General features: G+C 51.0%; 1 protein-coding gene across 3 annotated transcripts in view; it reads left to right on the top strand.

Moving 5' to 3' along the window:
• Nucleotides 1-20,473, top strand: part of ddc (dopa decarboxylase) — a 310,860-nt gene that overhangs the window by 102,210 nt on the left and 188,177 nt on the right. The gene's annotated exons all lie outside the window — the stretch shown is intronic.

Genomic DNA, 20,473 nt, shown 5'->3' with positions numbered 1-20,473 from the left:
CTGCACTATTATTTTTCTATATTTTCCACCTTCTTGTGGCGTCAAACCATGAATTATTTGCATAATTAGATTACTTTCACAAAACATGCATCCTGGCTTTCTGTGACATTAACAGGTAGTTTTTATGGGGCGAGGCTCTGAGAGTTTCATTTTACTGGTGAATAGAGAGTGAACACAAAGATAAATCAGCAAGATTCATGACACTCCTGATATCCTGGTGGGGAGTTGTGCCTCATTAAACTAATTTTAAATGTTCGTACCTGATGTGACCATCTATTCACTCGAAGACACGTGGAGAAATAAACCGTGGTTTTAATCAGCTTAGAGCTGTGCCTGCCTGCGACCGGTACAATACTGAAGGTGGCCCCTCAGGTCAGCTGCTATTATACTTCCTCTAAAGGGGTGGAGTTATGGGCGGAGCCCGTACATGCCCCAACATATCCCCCTGTAGGTGAAGCCACACAATGGCCCATAGTTGGAGCCCACAGGGTTAATAACATAACATAACATAATACAGTGCACTGGTGAATTATCAGTAATTATACATTCACCACATTCACCCCCTGTTTAAAAAATGAAGTCCGTCGGGGGTGACGGGCTCATAGATTCACTTGGTCCGGTGCCCGGATCGTACATTGCGACCACCGAAGCACTGGTGTTGCAGCCACTTCAGGTGGCTGTGGAAGTGGGTCCGGAGCGGGCACAGGCCTGGACTCCGGGAGTGGCTCTTCCGGAGCTTCATTCCTGTGGACCGGTGCGGCGGGTGGGAGGGAGCGCGGGAACCATATAGAGGTGGGGGTGCTGAACATGGCAGGTTGGACGGGACATAGTGTGGGGGATGCAGTAGTGTTAGTGGTGGTGGAGCCTGCGGAGCGCCAGGTCCCGGAGGGATACGGTATCTTGCCAGCCATCGTGGTGTTCGACGTACGCATAGTGTGGGTTGGAGTGCAGGAGCTGGACCCTCTCTACCAGGGGGTCGGTGTTATGACTCCGAACGTGTTTTCGGAGGAGGACTGGACCCGGTGTCATCAGCCAGGGCAGAAGCGAGGCCCCTGAGTTAGCTCCCCGAGGGAAAACAAACAAGCGGTCATGAGGAGTCTGGCTTGTGACCATGCAAAGGAGGGACCTAATAGAGTGGAGCGCATCGGGGAGGACCTCCTACCAGTGAGAAACTGGGAGATTCCTGGACTGTAAGGTCAGTAGGACGGTCTTCCAGACCATCGCGTTCTCCCCCTCCACCTGCCCGTTTCCCCTGGGGTTATAACTGGTAGTCCTGCTCGAGGCGATGCCCTGACTGAGCAGGTACTGACGTAGTTCGTCGCTGTGGACATAACTGGGGAAACTAAACAGGGTGAAGACACTATGCAGGGCTTTAATGACAGTGGGGGTGGTCATATCGGGGCAGGGGATGGCAAACGGGAAGCGGGAGAATTCATCTATGATGTTAAGGAAGTACGTGTTGCGGTTATTGGAGGGGAGGGGCCCTTTGAAATCGATACTGAGGCGTTCAAAGGGCCGGGATGCCTTTACCAGGTGGGCCTTATCTGGTCGATAGAAGTGCGGTTTACACTCCGCACAGATTTGGCAGTCTCTGGTTATAGCTCTGACCTCCTCGGTGGAGTAGGGCAGGTTGCGGGCCTTGATGTAATGGGCGAGCCTGGTGACCCCCGGGTGGCAGAGGTCATCATGGATAGCCCGTAGTCGGTCATCTTGCGCGCTGGCGCATGTGCCGTGGGACAGGGCATTTGGGAGCTCGTTGAGCTTCCCAGGACGATATACTATATCGTAGTTATAGGTGGAGAGTTTGATCCTCCACCTCAAGATCTTATCATTCTTGATCTTGCCCCGCTGCGTATTGTCAAACATGAAGGCAACCGTTCATTGGTCGGTGACTGGGTAAACCTCCTACCAGCGAGGTAGTGCCTCCAGTGCCGCACGGCTTCCACGATGGCTTGGGCTTCTTTTTCGACCGAGGAGTGTCGAATTTCAGAGGGCGTGAGGGTGCGTGAAAAGAACGCTACCGGTCTGCCTGCTTGGTCGAGGGTGGTGGCGAGAGCGACCTCTGAGGCATCGCTCTCCACCTGGAAGGGGACGGACTCGTCCACCGCGCACATCGCCGCTTTGGCGATGTCCACCTTGATGCAGTTGAAGGCCTGGCGGGCCTCGGCTGCCAGAGGAAAGAGGGTGGCCTTAAATAGTGGGCGGGCTTTGTCTGCATACTGGAGGACCCACTGGGCGTAATAGGAGAAAAATCCAAGGCACCTCTTCAGGGCCTTGGAACAGTGAGGGAGAGGGGCGCATACGGTCAGGGTCGGGCCATAGGACCCTGTTTTCCAGAACGTAGCCGAGGATGGCTAGCCTGGTTGTGCGGAAAACGCATTTCTTCTTGTTGTAGGTGAGGTTGAGTTTTTGGGCAGTTTGGAGAAATCGGTGGAGGTTGGCGTCATGGTCCTGCTGATCATGGCCGCAGATGGTGACATTGTCCAAGTACAGAAACGTGGCCCGCAGCCCGTACTGGTCCACCATTCGGTCCATCGCTCATTGGAACACTGAAACCCCACTTGTGACGCCAAAAGGTCCCGGAGGAAATGGAAGAGGCAGCCGTCTGCCTCAAACGCCGTGTCGTGGCGGTCCTCCGGGCGGATTGGGAGCTGGTGGTATGCAGACTTCTGATCCATCATGGAGAACACGCGGTAGTGCGCAATCTGATTTACCATGTCTGCAATCCGGGGAAGGGGGTACGCATCGAGTTGCGTAAACCGGTTGATGGTATGGCTCTAATCAACCACCATCCGGAACTTGTCCCCGGTCTTGACGACCACCACCTGAGCTCTCCAGGGGCTATTGCTGGCCTCTATGAGCCCCCTCCCGCAAGAGACGCTGGACCTCGGACCGAATGAACATCCTGTCCTGCATGCTATACCGCCTGCTTCTGGTGGCTACTGGCTTGCAATCGGCGGTGAGGTTTGCGAAATGGGGGGGCGCGATTTTTAGGATCGCGAGGCTGCATATGGTGAGCGGGGGCAGGGGCCCCCCGTACTGAAGAGTTAGGCTCCTGAGGTTGCACTGGAAGTCGAGTGCCAAAAGGAGAGGAGCGCAGAGGTCTGGGAGCACATATAGTTGAAAATTAGCATACTCAGCGCCCTGTATCGCTAGGGTAGTTCAACCTTGGATTTGCACCGAGTGCGACCCAGAGGCGAGGGGCATGGTTTGTTGTGTCGGGAATATTGGGGACGAGCAGCGTCTTACCATGTCCGGTTGAATGAAGCTCTCTGTGGTCCCGGAGTCGAAGAGGCAAGATGTCTCGTACCTGTTAACCCGGACGGCCATCATGGAGCTCCGGAGGTGCTTAGGTCGTGACTGGTCCAGGGTGACCGCGCTGAGTTGTGGGTAGCCGGCGGCATGATCGGAGGTGCTGAGGCAGCCCCGCGAAGGCTGTCCGTGTAGGTCGTACGCGTCGAGCGGCGTAGCAGATGGCATCCAAGATGGCGGCCTCCATGGATCGCACGTGGCTGGCTGCGTGGGGGAGGATGGTCAAGATGGCGGCCCCCATGAGTCGCACGTGTTGTGCGGAGTCGGCAGACACGCTGCCACATTGCGGGGTCTGCGGGCCTGAGAGTCTGTGGATCAGGTCTGTGAGTTCGAGTTCTTAGACCTGGCCAGGCAGACCTTGGCGAAGTGTCCTTTTCGCCCACAGCTGCTGCAGTTCGCGTTGCGGGCTGGGCAGTGCTGTCAGGGCTGTTGGGCCTGGCCGCAAAAATAGCAGGGTAGCCCCCCATGATGGGCGGGTGTCCGCGCGGCACAGGCCTGGGGTAGTCTCTGGTCGGGGGCCCACAAGGGGGTCGCGTGGTCGGCCGGGAACACAGTAAGGCTCTGAAAAGCAACCTCCAGAGAGGTAGCCAGTTTTACCGTGTCGTCCAGGTCCTGGGCCCCTTTTTCGAACAGCGCTGTCTCACATAGTTCCATCGGACTCCCGCCACGTAAATGTCTCGGACGGCGAGCTCCATGTGCTGAGTGGCCGTAACAGCCTGGTAGTTACAGTTGCGCGCGAGGGCGTTGAGGTCGCATAGATAATCATCTGGCAACTCCCCAGGGCGCTGGCGGCGAGTGGTGAAGACGTGTCGCGCGTATACCTTGTTCACAGGCCACACGTAGAGGCGTTCGAGTAGTGCGAGGGCCTCTGTATAGGAAGCGGCTTTGTCGAGCTGAACTGAAATGCGATGGCTCACCCGTGCGTGGAGGAGGCTCAGCTTCTGTTCGTCAGTGACGGATGACGTAGACGACGCGGCGAGAAAGGCCTTGAAGCTTCGAAGCAAATGTGAAAAAATTTATTTCGCCTCTGCGGCCTGTGGATCGAGTTCCAGTCTGTCAGGTTTGAGGGCTGATTTCCATAATAGTATTTTAAGCTGATTAAATTGATGTGACCATCAATTCACTCGAAGATACGTGGAGAAGTAAACCGTGGTTTTAATCAGCTGAGAACAGTGCCTGCCTGTGACCGGTACAACACTGAAGGCGGCCCCGCAGGTCAGCTACTCTTATACTTCCTCTAAAGGGGTGGAGCCATGGGCGGAGCCCGTACATGCCCCAACATATCCCCCTGTGGGTGAAGCCACACAATGGCCCATAGGTGGAGCCCACAGGGTTAATAACATAACATAACATAATGCAGTGCACTGGTGAATTATCAGTAATTATACATTCACCACAGTACCCCAACATATTGTGAGATCGACAACATTAGATGATTTGGTATCTGTGGGTTAGTGCAACCATAACATTTCAGGTATAAAACAAAGTTCTAGAAAATCTCAGTCGATCTGGCAGCATCTGTGGTGAGAGAAAGGGAATGAATGTATCCAGTCGAATATGACTCTTCTTCGGAACTAAGCGATGTTCTGGGTTTTATGCTTTGGAAAAGGAGGGAGGGGAATCAGATGCAACAGGGCGAACAGTAGCACAGTGCTAGCACTGTTGCTTCACAGCGCCAGGGACCCAAGTTCAATTCCCGGCTTGAGTCACTGTCTGTCTGGAGTCTGCACGTTCTCCCCGTGTCTCCGTGGGTTTCCTCCGGGAGCTCCAGTTTCCTCCCACAAGTCCCGAAAGACGTGCTTGTTATGTGAATTGGACATTCTGAATTCTCCCTCCATGTACCCGAACAGGCCCCAGAGTGTGCCGACGAGGGGATTTTCACAGTAACTTCATTGCATTGTTTGAATCATAGAATTTACAGTGCAGAAGGAGGCCATTCGGCCCATCGAGTCTGCACCGGCTCTTGGAGAAGAGCACCCTACCCAAGGTCAACACTTCCACACCCTATCCCCATAACCCAGCAACCCCACCCAACACTAAGGGCAATTTTGGACATTAAGGGCAATTTAGCATGGCCAATCCACCTAACCTGCACATCTTTGGACTGTGGGAGGAAACCGGAGCACCCAGAGGAAACCCACGCACACATGGGGAGGACGTGCAGACTTCGCACAGACAGTGACCCAAGCCGGAATCGAACCTGGGACCCTGGAGCTGTGAAGCAATTGTGCTATCCACTATGCTACCGTGCTACCGTGCTGCTGTTAATGTAAGCCTAGTTGTGACACTAACAAAAAATGATAAAAAAGGGAAGGTCAGCAATAGGTTAGGAGGCAGGAGAGATTTGATACCAAAGAAGCCATGTAACAAAAGCAAAAAAGTGCTAATGGAAGTAATAAAGAAACAAAACATTGGTGCAGATTCGGTGGGCGTGATTCTCCGGTCTCATTGCGCTCTCGCTCAAGTTAAATGAGGCCGGTGAATAGTGGGAGAGGCCAAAAACGAGAATCACGCCAGGCGCCAAACAGTTTGTATTGCAACCATTCCACTCCCGTAGGCGAAATCTGGATCTCGCCGTAGCGTGGCGAGAAACCAATTATCACCACTTAAACCCCAATTCCCCCATGCAAGAAACGGGAGCCACCCTATACCCAATGGCCTCCTGTCATTCATCGGCCTCCCCCGCAAGTGTTCACGCTGGTGGAACTTCCGGTGACGGCGGGCGGGAGGCATCCGCACATTGGAGGGCTCCCGTTCGGGAACGGCATTTTCGGGGAGTAACACCCGGTCCTAGGGCCAGCGACGGCAGTAAAAGTCGTGAGATAGCGCAAGGAGAAGAAGGATGTCGAAAAACACCAAAAAAACGGCCGGGAAAAAAGCGGCTGAAAGTCTGTTGGAGAGGGGAAAGGTCAACAAAGAAAATGGAGGCTGGAGCACCAGGGGAGGCCGCGGTGCTTACGGCTGAAGAACTAACTAAGGTGATGGCTGCGGAATTCCAAAAGCAGTTGGCGCAGATTGAGAAATGCATGGAGATGGTGAGGAAGGAGATGAGGGAGGTTTTGAATGTGCTGGTGGAGGAGGCGGTTTCCCCGGTGAAGACGGCGGTGGCGAGCGCACTGGCGGAGGTGCGAGAGCAAGGGGAGGCGCTGGAGGAAGTGGAGGAGACGGTATTGCAGCACGGTGATCAACTTGCCTCGATGGGGAAGGCGATGGGGAAGGAGATGCGGAAGGTGATGGACACGAACAAGAATCTGCGAGGAAAAATGGAAGATCTGGAAAACAGATTCAGGCAACAGAATTTGAGGGTCGTGGGGCTGCCCGAAGGAGTTGAAGGACCGAAGCCGACTGAGTATTTTGCCGCGATGCTGCCAAAACTACTGGGGGAGGGGGAGGACCCCATCCGATATGAACTGGATCGGGCTCATCGGTCGTGGAGGCCTGTACCAAAGGCGAGTGAGCCACCAAGGGCAGTGACTCTGTGCCTCCGTAGGTACAGTGTGAAGGAGAACGTCCTGAGCTGGGCCAAGCAGAAGTGGGTGGTGCAGTGGGCTGGAGCTGGTATACATGTATACCAGGACTTTACGGTGGAGCTGGCGAGGAGGCGGGCTGACTTCAACCAGGTGAAAAGGGCACTGTACATTGGCAAGGTGCAGTGCGGCATTGTATATCCAGCGAAGCTGAGGGTGACTTACAAGCTCAGGGACTTTTATTTTGGAATGGCGGAAGCAGCGGAGGAGTTTGCGAAGGCAGAAGGACTGTGGCAGAACTGACAAATTGAGGAATGGTCATGTGCCGATGTAACCTCATGAAATGAAATGAAAAAATGAAAATCGCTTATTGTCACAAATAGGCTTCAAATGAAGTTACTGTGAAAAGCCCCGAGTCGCCACATTCCGGCGCCTGTTCGGGGAGGCTGTTACGGGAATTGAACCGTGCTGCTGGCCTGTCTTGGTCTGCTTTCAAAGCCAGCGATTTAGCCCTGTGCTAAATTGACTGTATTTTCTTCTTTTTTTTTGTATCACTGCGCGCGGGTGTAGAGGCTAAAGGAGCCAATGTTGCATATATTTGGACAAGGGAAGGGACGGGACTTTCACTTGAAAGGGGGGCCCTTTGGGGTGTAGGTGGATATGCGGGGTTTGTGTGCTAAAAGGGGATCTTTGGGCTTTCCTAGGGCCGGGCAAGGGGGAAAGGGACCCGGGTGGGGGCCTCCACGCTGGCCGGTTTAAGCCGGGAGTGAGGTGGGGGGAGGGGTTGCGGCCATCGGAGCCTGACAGAACAGGGTCCGAGTGGTCTAGCCGGGGTGGAAAGTTGAGGGGAGGGAACTGAGGTTGGGGGAGGGAACCGAGGTTGGGAGGAGGAGTTTTACAAGAGGCAGTGGATGGGAGGAGCTGGAGACTTGAGGGGGGGGTACAACTTTGGGGTATCATGTACGGTACTCTCTTAGAGGCTGGATGGCGTTGGTTAGGGGGGGTGGAGCTGTGTAGATTAAGGGTGACTTACGGGTAATCCCTGATTCCTTTTTGTCATTTGTTTATGTAAACATGTGGGTTGAGGTTTGGGGATTGGTGGGCGGATGGGATCGTTGTTATTATGGGGATTGACATATCTTGCTGATTATTGTTTATTGTTGATGTGTGTAAATGTGGGAGAAAACGTGAAAAAGGAGAATAATAAAAAAATAAAAAAGTGTTCACGCTGGCGCAGATTAATACTCCTTTTAAAAATGTGAACTTGACGGAAGGGCTTCTGTGCGATGCCAAGGAGATGAGTAGCCATTTTTGGTCACAGGCAAAGAGATCGGAGCACTGAGCTTGCTGTCCCTGTGCTCGGCAGGAGGTGGGGGACGCTGAGCTGGATGTGCGGAACCCTCCGCAGGGGTGGGCCACCATGGGAGGATCGGGGAGAGCAACCACTCGCGACGCCACCATGCCAACGCCTGGATCGCCCATTCCGGGGGAAACCCTTGTCCCTGCCCGTCTTCCCCAACAACACCCATAACCCCTGCCGACTGCCGAAGCCTCTGGCCATGCGACTGAAGGCTATTGCAAATAGGGAATTGGCAATCGTCGTTAATGAGCACTCTGGGCAACACAGTGGCACAATGGTTAGCACTGCAGCCTCACGGCGCCGCAGTCCCAGGTTCGATCCCGGCTCTGGGTCACTGTCCGTGTGGAGTTTGCACATTCTCCCCGTGTTTGCGTGGGTTTTGCCCCCACAACCCAAAGATGTGCAGGGTACGTGAATTGGCCACTCTAAATTGCCCCTTAATTGGAAAAAGTTAATTTGGTGCTCTAAATTTAAAAAAAAAGCGAACACTATGTTATCTGAAAGAGGTTCCACTCCCTCAACATACAGCTCGTTTGCGACCACCAGAGAAAGATAATGCACGTGTATGTACGCTTCCTGGGGAGTATGCATGATAGCTATATTCTGGGGCAGTAGGTCATCTGCTTGCTTCTCACTACCAGGCCTGAGTCGTTTCACACGGCCACTTGAAAATGAAAATGAAATGAAATGAAAATCGCTTATTGTCACAAGTAGGCTTCAAATGAAGTTACTGTGAAAAGCCCCTAGTCGCCACATTCCGGCGCCTGTTCGGGGAGGCTGGTACGGGAATTGAACCGTGCTGGTCCAATTGGACATCTGGTCCAATTCTCCATACAAGAGAGGGAATCCTCCTTACTGTAGCATAGTTCACCGATTTATCCCATAAACTCTGAGAAAAGTCGGGGGAAAAAGGTCTGAAAATCCGTTACAGGCGGGAGCTATCGAATGTGCGACCTACTCTTCCATGGCCGCCACCGGAAGTCCGTTGCTTCTTAAATGTTATGTGAGTGATGCACTATCAATTACAGCGTGACGAGAGTAGAATGTAATCAAGGCTTAATTACACAGGGATGTGTGGCCTCCTACAGCAGCTTACGAAATGGCTGCTGTTCGGAGAGCACACACATTTATACTCTGCCTCCTGGGCGGAGCCAGCAGTCAGGGACCTACCCCGTACCTGTAGTACAGGGGCCTTACCGTAATACCCATATATACAATATAATACAACAGTGGTGACTGCCACATTCACCCCTTGTTAAAAATGAGTCCAGCGGGGGGCGGTGGAAAACTATATACAGGCAGATTGGTTTTAAAATTACAGAGAAGGTTACGAATTTAGACGATTGGGCGCTTGATCTGTTGTTGAGAGCGCCGCAATACTGGTGGCGACTCAGGCGTTGGCTTGGTCTTCGGTGACTCCGGGAGCGTGTCGAAATCCTCTTCATCCCCGGGTGGGAGCAAGGGGAGGACGGATTGTCCTGGAGCAGGGGCTGCGGTGGGGTGCGCCGGGGGAGTGGAAGGTGGCGCTGGGTTGGGGGGGGGAGGTGTGTGGGGACCCAGCTGGTGCCAGATCCTTGAGGGAGACTGCGTCTTGGCGGCCGTCGGGGTACGCTACGTAGGCGCACTGCGGGTTCGCGTGCTCAACCAACGGGTCCACCTTGTGGAGCCGCACGTGCTTGCGGAGGAGAACTGGTCCTGGAGCTGCCAGCCACGTTGGGATCGAAACCCCGGAGGTGGACTTCCTGGAGAGGGCAAAGAGACGTTCACGGTGGGTTTCGTTGGTCGCGGTGCACAGGAGCGACCGAATGGAGTGAAGTGCGTCGGGGAGGACCTCCTGCCAGCGGGAGGCCGGGAGATTTCTGGACCAGAGGGCCAGCTGGACGGCCCTCCAGACCGTCCCATTCTCCCGCTCTACCCGCACGTTTCCCCTGGGGTTGTAGCTGGTCGTCCTGCTCGAGGCAATGCCCCTATTGAGCAGGTACTGGCACCTCTCCTTGCTCGTAAATGAGGATCCCTGGTTGCTGTGGACGTAGGCAGGGAAACCGACCAGAGCGAAGATGGTGTTGAGGGCTTTGATGACGGTGGCAGACGTCATATCGGGGCATGGGACGGCTAAGGGGAATCGGGAATACTCGTCGACCACATTAAGAAAGTACGTGTTGCGGTCGGTGAAGGGGAGGGGCCCTTTGAACTCCACGCTGAGGCATTCAAAGGGGCGGGAGGCCTTCACCAGGCACGCACGGTCTGGCTGGTAGAAGTGCGGTTTACACTCCGCCCAGACCTGGCAGTCTCTGGTGACAGCCCTGACTTCCTCGATGGAGTAGGGCAGATTGCCGGCCTTAATGAAGTGGTAAAAGTGGGTGACCCCCGGGTGACAGAGATCGTCGTGCAGGGTCCGGAGTCGGTCCACTTGTGCGCTGGCACATGTACCTCGGGGCAGCGCATTGGGGTGCTCGATGAGCTTACCGGGGCGATACAAAATCTCGTAATTGTAGGTGGCGAGCTCGATCCTCCACCTCAAGATTTTCTCGTTTTTGATCTTACCCCGCTGTGTGTTGCTAAACATGAAGGCAACCTACCGTTGGTCAGTGAGGAGAGTGAATATCCTGCCGGCCAGATAATGCCTCCAATGTCGCACAGCTTCAACGATCGCTTGGGCCTCCTTTTCGACGGAGGAGTGCCGAATTTCGGAGGCATGGAGGGTGCGGGAAAAGAATGCCACGGGCCTGCCTGCCTGGTTGAGGGTGGCGGCCAGAGCGACGTCAGATGCATCGCCCTCGACTTGGAAGGGGAGCGTCTCGTCGACTGCGTGCATCGCGTCGTGGTCCTGCTGGTCGTGGCGGCAGATGGTGACATTGTCCAGGTACGGGAAAGTGGCCCGCAGCCCGTACTGGTCAACTATTTGGTCCATCTCCCGTTGGAAGACTGAGACCCCGTTGGTGACACCGAAGGGAACCCTAAGGAAATGGTAAAGGCGGCCGTCTGCTTCAAACCCAGTGTATGGGCGGTCTGCCTTACGGATGGGGAGCTGGTAGTAGGTAGATTTCAGGTCCACTGTCGAGAAGACCCGGTACTGTGCAATCTGATTGACCATATCAGATATGCGTGGGGGGGGGGTATGCGTCGAGCTGAGTGTACCGATTGATGGTCTGACTGTAGTCAACGACCATCCTGTTTTTCTCCCTGATTTTCACCACTACCACTTAGGCTCTCCAGGGGCTGTTGCTGGCCTCGATGATACCTTCCCGCAGCAGCCGCTGGACCTCAGACCTGATGAAGGTCCTGTCCTGGGCGCTGTACCATCTGCTCCTAGTGGCGACGGGTTTGCAATCCAGGGTGAGGTTTGCAAACAGGGAAGGCGGGTCGATCTTGAGGGTCGCGAGGCCGCAAACAGTAAGGGGTCGTAGGGACCCACCAAATTTCAGGGTTAGGCTCTGGAGGTTGCACTGGAGGTCCATGCCGAGTAGCAAGGCAGCGCAGAGGTTGGGGAGGACGTAGAGCCGGAAGCCACTGAACTCTACGCCTTGGACGGTGAGGGTGACGATGCAGTACCCCGGATCGCCAGGGAGTGTGATCTGGAGGCCAGGGAGATTCTTTGGTTAGCAGGGTGTACCTCAAGGGAGCAGCGTCTTCCCGTATCGGGGAGGATGAAAGTCTCAGTGCTCCCGGAGTCCAGAAGACCGGATATCACGTGACCTTCACCTTTGTCGAAGCGGTCGCGTGGTTGTGCAGTCGAGACTGGTCGATCGTGACCGAGGCGGGACGTGGCTGGTTGACGGCGGTTGCAGGCAATGAGCGGCCCGATTAGGTGCCCGATGGGCAGGGGTCCTGAGGTGGGTAAGATGGCGGCGCCCACAGGCCGCACGTGTTGTGAGTGGAACAAGATGGCGGCGCCCACGGGCCGCACGTGGTCTGAGGAGAGGAAGGTGGCAGCGCCCACTGGCCGCACGTGGGGGTGCCGGGACAATAGCAGCGATTGAGCGGGCCTGGCACACTGCAGTGAAATGTCCTTTCTTGCCGCAGGCCGTGCAGAGCACGCTCCACGCGTGCAAGCGCTGTCGTGAGTGTTGTGTCTGTCCGCAGAAGTAGCACTTGGGTCCCCCGTGGTTGGTTGGCTGCCGCGCGGCGCAGGCATGGGGTTGGCTGAGGGCAGTCGCTGATGGGAGCCACGATGGGGTGGCCGTTGGCGGGGTCCACAATGCACAGAGGGGGTGGGCCGTGCGGTCGGGGGCATAAACCTGTACGCTGCGTGAGGCGACCGTGAGCGAGAGCGCTAGTTTCTTGGTCGCTGCGAGGTCAAACATGGCCCTTTCTTAGAGGCGCTGGCGGATGTAGTCAGACCCGATGCCCGTAACGAACACGTCTCTCATTAGCAGGTTCGAATGTTCAGTGGCCGAAATGGCCTGGCAGTCACAGTCTCTCACCAGGGCGAGCAGGGCACACCAGAAATCTTCCACAGACTCACCAGGAAGTTGGTGCCATGTGGATAGGAGGTGCATGGCGTAGATCTTGTTGGTCTGCTGAGCGTAATTCTCCTTCAGTAGTGCCATGGCCTCTGCGTAGGTAGGTGCGTCCTGGACGAGGGGAAAAACTTTGGACCTCAGCCGCGTGCACAGAATCTGGAGCTTCTGCGCTTCTGAGATTGGGTCTGGCGCAAACCCGATGTATGCTTCAAAGCAAGCTAGCCAATGTTGGAAGTCCTTTTTGGCGTTGTCTGCTTGAGGATGCAGCTGCAGGCGATCCGGCTTGATGCGGAGGCACATCTCTGAAAAATCTCTGTGTAATAAATTGATGCACTATCAATTACGACGAGACGAGAGTAGAATGTAATCGAGGTTTTATTACACAGAGATGTGTGGCCTCCTACAGCAGCTTACGAAATGGCTGCTGTTCGGAGAGCACACACATTTATACTCTGCCTCCTGGGCGGAGCCAGCAGGCAGGGACCTACCCCCGGACCTGTAGTACAGGGGCCTTACCGTAATACCCATATATACAATATAATACAACAGTGGTGACTACCACAGTGAGTTCCAGATTCGCACCATCGTCTGGGTGAAAAGGTTTTTCCTCAACTCCCCTCTAAATCCCCTGCCCCTTACCTTAAATCTATGCTGCCTGGTTATTGACCCCTCTACTAAGGGGAAACGTTTCTTCCAATCTGCCCAATGTCCCTCATAATTTTGTACCTCTCAATGAGATCCACCCTCAGCCTTCTCTGCTCTAAGGAACACAACCCCAGTCTTACCAGCCCCTCTTCATAGCTGAAACGCTTCAGCCCAGGCAACATCTGGTGAATCTCCTCTGCACCCTCTCTGTGCAATCACATCCTTTTTATAGTGCAGCGACGAGAAATATACACAATAGTTAAGTAGTGGTCTAACCTGCGTTTTATACATCTTCATCATCTTCCAGATCTTATATTCTCTGCCTCGGCTAATAAAGGCAAGTATCCCATATACCTTCTTAACCACTTTATCTACTGTCCTACTGCCTTCAGGGATCTTTGGACACACACCCCAAGGTCCCTCTGGTCCTCTGTACTTCCTAGCATCCTACTGTTCATTGTATATTCCTTTGCCGTGTTAGTTATCCCAAATTGCATTGCCTCACACTTTGCAGAGCTAAATTCCATTTGCCACTGTTCTGCCCATCTGACCAGCCCTTCTATATCGTCCTGCAATTGTAAGGCTTTCCTCCTTGATATTTACCACACCAATTTTTATGTCATCTGCGAACTTACTGATCATACCTCACATTCATGTCTAGATCATTACTGTACACTACAAACAACAAGGGAACCAGCACCGATCCCTGTGGTACACCACCGGGCCCAAGTTTCCAGTCACAAAAATAACCTTCGACCAATACCTGCTTCCTGACACTAAGCCAATTTTGGATCCAGTTTGGCAAATTGCCCTGCATCCCATGGACTCTTTCCTTCTTGATCATTCTCTCATGAAGGAACTTGTTAAAATCCTCATTGAAGTCCATGTAGACTAATAATAATAATAGTTATTAATAATAACCTTTGTTAATGTCACAAGTAGGCTTACATTAACACTGCAATGAAGTTACTGTGAAAATCCCCCAATCCACACTTCGGCACCTGTTCAGGTTTTGATTAGTAAGTTTGCAGACAACACAAAGGTCGGTGGAATTGCGGATAGCAATGAGGACTGTCTGAGGATACAGTAGGATTTAGATTGTCTGGAGACTTGGGCGGAGAGATGGCAGATGGAGTTTAATCCGGACAAATGTGAGGTAATGCATTTTGGAAGGTCTAATGCAGGTAGGGAATATACAGTGAATGGTAGAACCCTCAAGAGTATTGAAAGTCAAAGAGATCTAGGAGTACAGGTCCACAGGTCATTGAAAGGGGCAACACAGGTGGAGAAGGTAGTCAAGAAGGCATACGGCATGCTTGCCTTCATTGGCCGGGGCATTGAGTATAAGAATTAGCAAGTCATGTTGCAGCTGTATAGAACCTTAGTTAGGCCACACTTGGAGTATAGTGTTCAATTCTGGTCGCCACACTACCAGTAGGATGTGGAGGCTTTAGAGAGGGTGCAGAAGAGATTTACCAGAATGTTGCCTGGTATGGAGGGCATAAGCTATGAGGAGCGGTTGAATAAACTCGGTTTGTTCTCACTTGAATGAAGGAGGTTGAGGGGCGACCTGATAGAGGTATACAAAATTATGAGGGGCATAGACAGAGTGGATAGTCAGAGGCTTTTCCCCAGGGTAGAGGGGTCAATTACTAGGGGGCATAGGTTTAAGGTGAGAGGGGCAAGGTTTAGAGTAGATGTACGAGGCAAGTTTTTTACGCAGAGGGTAGTGGGTACCTGGAACTCGCTACCGGAGGAGGTAGAGGAAGCAGGGACGATAGGGACATTTAAGGGGCATCTTGACAAATATATGAATAGGATGGGTATAGAAGGATACGGACCCAGGAAGTGTAGAAGATTGTAGTTTAGTCGGGCAGTATGGTCGGCACGGGCTTGGAGGGCCGAAGGGCCTGTTCCTGTGCTGTACATTTCTTTGTTCTTTGTACACAGAGGGAGAATTCAGAATGTCCAATTCACCTAACAAGCACGTCTTTTGGGACTTGTGAGAGGAAACATTAATGATCTGGAAGAAGGAACTGAAGGCACTGTTACTAAGTTTGCAGAATTATAAAAAATTATAAAGATCTGTAGAGAGGCAGGTTGTACTGAGGAAGCAGGTGGCTGCAGAAGGACTTCAACAGGCTAGGAGAGTAGGCAAAATAGTGGCAGATGGAATACAATGTGGAAAAGTGTGAGGTTATGCACTTTGGAAGGAGAAATGGAGGCATAGACTATTTTCTAAATGGGAAGATGTTTCGGAAATCTGAAGCACAAAGGGACTTGGGAGTCCTTGTTCACGATTCTCTTAAGGTTAACGCGCAGGTTCAGTCGGCAGTTAGGAAGGCAAATGCAATGTTAGCATTCACGTCGAGAGGGCTAGAATACAAGCCCAGGGATGTACTTCTGAGGCTGTATAAGGCTCTGGTTAGACCCTATTTGGAGTATTTGGAGCAGTTTTAGGCCCCACATCTAAGGAAGGATGCACTGGCCTGGGAAAGGGACCAGAGGAGGTTCACAAGAATGATCTCTGGATGAAGAGCTTGTCATATTTGGAATGATTGAGGACTCTGGGTCTGTACTCGTGGGAGTTTAGAAGGATGAGGGGGGGATCTTATTGAAACTTACAGGATACTGCGAGGCCTGCATAGAGTGGAGGTGGAGAGGATGTTTCCACTTGTAGGAAAAACTAGAAGCAGAGGACACAATCTCAGACTAAAGGGACGATCATTTAAAACACAGATGAGGAGGAATTTTGTCAACCAGAGGGTGGTGAATCTGTGGAACTCTTTGCCGCAGAAGGCTGTGGAGGCCAAATCACTGAGTGCCTTTAAGACAGAGATAGATAGGTTTTTGATTAATAAGGGGATCAGGGGTTATGGGGAGAAGGCAGAAGAATGGGGATGAGAAAAATATCAGCCATGATTGAATTGCGGAGAAGACTCGATGGGCCGAGTGGCCTAATTCTGCTCCTATGTCTTGTGGTATTATGGTCTAAACCGGAGCACCAGGGGGAAACCCACACAGGCATGGGGAGAATGTGCAGACTCCGCACAGACATGACGCAAGCCACGAATTGAACCCAGGGCCCTGGCACTGTGAAGCAACGGTATTAACCAATGTGCTACCGCGTCACACTGCCCTCATCTACACATCCAGTAACCTCCTTGAAAAATTCAATCAAATTTGTTAGACATGATAATGGAAGGTGGACATGGAAAGTCAGAGTCCTACAGCACTGAAAATGCCCTTCAGCCCATTGTGCCTGTGCCAGTCAAAAACAACCACCTAAATATTCTAATCCCATTTTCCAGCGCTTGGCCCATAGCCTTGTGTTATGGGCCAGGGTTTAGAAAACTACAATGTATCGCATGGAGTTCACCTGACCTACAACTGTTTATTGATTTTGGTTACGATGAGCAGAAAGGCCTGCTTGTCAGGTGTTATTCAACAGAGGCCTTAAGCACTTTTAATCAAAAACAAAGTTGATTCTACGTATTTAGTTAACATTTTTATAAACACAAACACTCAGCATTTTTAGCAACTACCAACATAAATACCCCACACAGCTACCTACTCTATGTATAATCCTCAATAAATTCCCCCTTTAGCTGTTCCAATTTAATAACAAGATCCCATAAACCAGAAACCCCTTTTCAAAGGCATGGCCCAGCACACAGCACTCAAGACCTGGTATGGATGCTCCTGTTCCCTTTCCAAAACAGCAGATTTGAATTTATTCCAGAAAACAGTTATTTCTTTTCAAGTTATCAAGCAGTCTGGAAACAGCTTTTAAAATGCAGATAGAGAAAAAAACCTTCTTTCAACCTGTGCAGAACAAAACTAGTTCAAACTCAAAGTTAAAGTAAACCCAATTCCCAGAGCCAGAGCCCAACTCCACCCACACAATGACATCACTGATGCCATGTCATAAGACAAAAACATTTCTTAAAGGGACACTCCCATGACACTTGTATGTCTTGGAATCGCAAGTGCACATCTAAATATTTCTTAAATGTTATGAGTGTCTCTGCATCTACCACCCTTTCAGGCAGCAAGTTCTAAACTCCCACCACACTCTGGGTAAAAAAGATTTTCCTCCAATCCCTTTTAAACCTAAACATCCTGCTCCTTACCTTAAATCTATGCCCACTGGTTACTGATCACTTCATGAAAGGAAACATTTCTTCCTGTCTATCAATGCCCCTCATAATTTTACACATCTCAATCATGTCCCCCCTCAGTCTCATCTGCTCCAAGGAAAATCACCCCAGTCTATCCAATCTCTCTTCTAACTAAAACTTTCCAGCCCAGGCAACATTGTGGTAAATCTCCTCTGCACCCCTTCCAGTGCAATCACATCCTTCCTATAAAGTGATGATCAGAACTGCACACAGTACTCCAGCTGTGGCCTCACCAATGTTCTATGTAACTCCAACATGACTTCCTTGCTTTTGTAATCTATGCCATGATTGAGAAAGGCAAGTGTACCATATACCTTTTTCACCACCCTATTGACCTGCCCTTCTGCCTTCCGAGACCTATTTACAATGTCTACATCATTGTCTTTTATATTACATTCTGTTTCAAAATAAGCCAAACATATAAACAAGTACATTTTCTTTATAATTTCAATTGGTCTTTATTAGCGTAAATTAAATCTGCGGGCCTAAATGCCAGGCAGATGGCTCATGAATTGTTCTCACCTTCTGAATCCATTATTTTAAAAAACGTTTGTCTACAAATTAAGCTTAACTGGAACATTTAGTGTTATTTGTTTAAACTAATTAAGCCTGCAGAGCTACCAGCCTCGTTTGTATAGCTAACACATGGCCACAAAGATTAAACTAAATCTCATTATCTTTCAGCCTCCCTCAGCCTAAGGATGTAATAAATGTCTGGACATTTGTGAGCAATAAAGTAAATCCAGTAATGCACCAATATATGTGGTGATCATGAAGAAAGAGATCTGCTTTAGATACAATCAGTTCTTCAAACATGGAAAACTGCAGGCAGTGTCATTTTTTAATATCATACACAGTTTACTACATCAATCACTTTGCATTCTTATTCTCACACAAGATTCACATGAGCATTTATTTGCATCAAGAAACAAATGAAATTGGGCATCACAGTGGCACAGTGGTTAGCATTGCTGCCTCACGGCGCCGAGGTCCCAGGTTCGATCCCGGCTCTGGGTCACTGTCTGTGTGGAGTTTGCACATTCTCCCCATGTTTGCGTACACCCCCACACTCAAAGATGTGCAGGTTCGGTGGATTGGCCACGCTAAATTGCCCCTTAATTAGAAAAAATGAATTGGGTATTCTGAATTTATTTTAAAAAAGAATTAAATGAAAATGTGGTTTAAATTTATAGATAAAGCAGCTAAACACATGGCTAAACAGCTGGTGTAGGAGGGAGGGTTTCCGTTATCTGGAGCACTGGGAGCTCTTCCAGGGCAGGTGTGATCTGTATAAGAAGGACGGGTTGCAACAAAACTGGAGAGGCCGCGAGGTTTGTTACTGTCACACGGGAGGCTTTAAACTAGTATGGCAGGAGGGTGGGTACCGGAGCAATAGATCAGAAGGCGCCCTAAGGATGTAATAATAATAATAATAATCGCTTATTGTCACAAGTAGCCTTCAATGACGTATAAAGTAAATACAATAATGCGTCGGTAAATATATGTGGTGATCATGAAGAAAGAGATCTGCTTTAGATACAATCAGTTCTTCAAACATGGAAAACTGCAGGGCTAGTATGGCTCCGAGGAAGAGCAGACAGGGAGATGTTGCTGAAAACAGAGGGCCTGGTGGCCTGAAGTGCATATGTTTTAATGCAAGAAGTATTACGGGTAAGGCAGATGAACTTAGAGCTTGGATTAGTACTTGGAACTATGATGTTGTTGCCATTACAGAGAGCTGGTTGAGGGAAGGACAGGATTGGTTCCAGAATTTAGATGTTTCAGGCGGGATAGAAGAGGATGTAAAAGGGGTTGCGGAGTTGCACTACTGGTGAGGGAGAATATTACAGCTGTATTACGGGAGGACACCGCAGAGGGCAGTGAGGCTATCTAGGTAGCGATCAGGAATAAGAAGGGTGAAGTCACAATGTTGGTGGTTTACTACAGGCCTCCCAACAGCCAGCAGGAGATAGAGGAACAGATAGGGAGACAGATTTTGGAAACGAGTAAAAACAACAGGGTTGTTGTGATGGGAGACTTCAACTTCCCCAATATTTACTGGGATTCATTTAGTGCTGGGGCTGGATGGGGCAGAGTTTGTAAGGAGCATCCTGGAGGGCTTCTTAAAACAATATGTAGATAGTCCAACTGGGAAGGGGCTGTACTGGACCTGGTATTGGGGAATGCGCCGGGCCAGGTGGTAGAAGTTTCAGGAGGGGAGCATTTCGGGAACAGTGACCACAATTCAGTAAGTTTTAAAGTGGACAAGGTTAAGAGTGGTCCTGGGGTGAATGTGCTAAATTGGGGGAAGGCTAATTATAACAATATTAGGCAGGAACTGAAGAACCTAGATTGGGGGCGGATGTTTGAGGGTAAATCAACATCTGACATGTGGGAGGCTTTCAAACGTCAGTTGAAAGGAATTCAGGACTGGCATGTTCCTGTGCGGAAAAAGGATAAATACAGCAAATTTCAGGATCCTTGGATAACGAGAGATATTGTAAGCCTCGTCAAAAAAAATGGTGGCATTTGTCAGGGCTAGAAGCCTGGGAGCAGACGAAGCCTGTGTGGAATATAAGGAAAGTAGGAAGGAACTTAAGCAAGGAGTCAGGAGGGCTAAAAGGAGTCACAAAAAGTCATTGGCAAATAGGGTTAAGGAAAATCTCAAGGCTTTTTACACATACATAAAAAGCAAGAGGGTAGCCAGGGAAAGGTTTGGCCCACTGAAGGATAGGCAAGGGAATCTATGTGAGGAGCCAAAGGAAATGGGCGAGGTACTAAATGAATACTTTGCATCAGTATTCACCAAAGAGAATGAAATGGTGGATTTTGAGCCTGGAGAAGGGGGTGTAGATAGCCTGGGTCACATTGAGATCCAAAAAGACGAGGTGTTGGGCGTCTTGAAAAATATTAAGGGAGATAAGTCCCCCGGGCCTCATGGGATCTACCCCAGAATACTGAAGGAGGCAAGAGATCAAATTGCTGAGGCCTTGACAGAAATCTTTGGATCCTTACTGTCTTCAGGTGATGTCCCGGAGGACTGCA

This window comes from Scyliorhinus torazame, chromosome 6, assembly GCF_047496885.1.
Source record: "Scyliorhinus torazame isolate Kashiwa2021f chromosome 6, sScyTor2.1, whole genome shotgun sequence".
Classification (NCBI taxonomy): domain Eukaryota; kingdom Metazoa; phylum Chordata; class Chondrichthyes; order Carcharhiniformes; family Scyliorhinidae; genus Scyliorhinus; species Scyliorhinus torazame.
The sequence above is the reverse complement of the archived record's forward strand: the minus strand, read 5'-3'. Positions and strand labels throughout refer to the sequence as shown.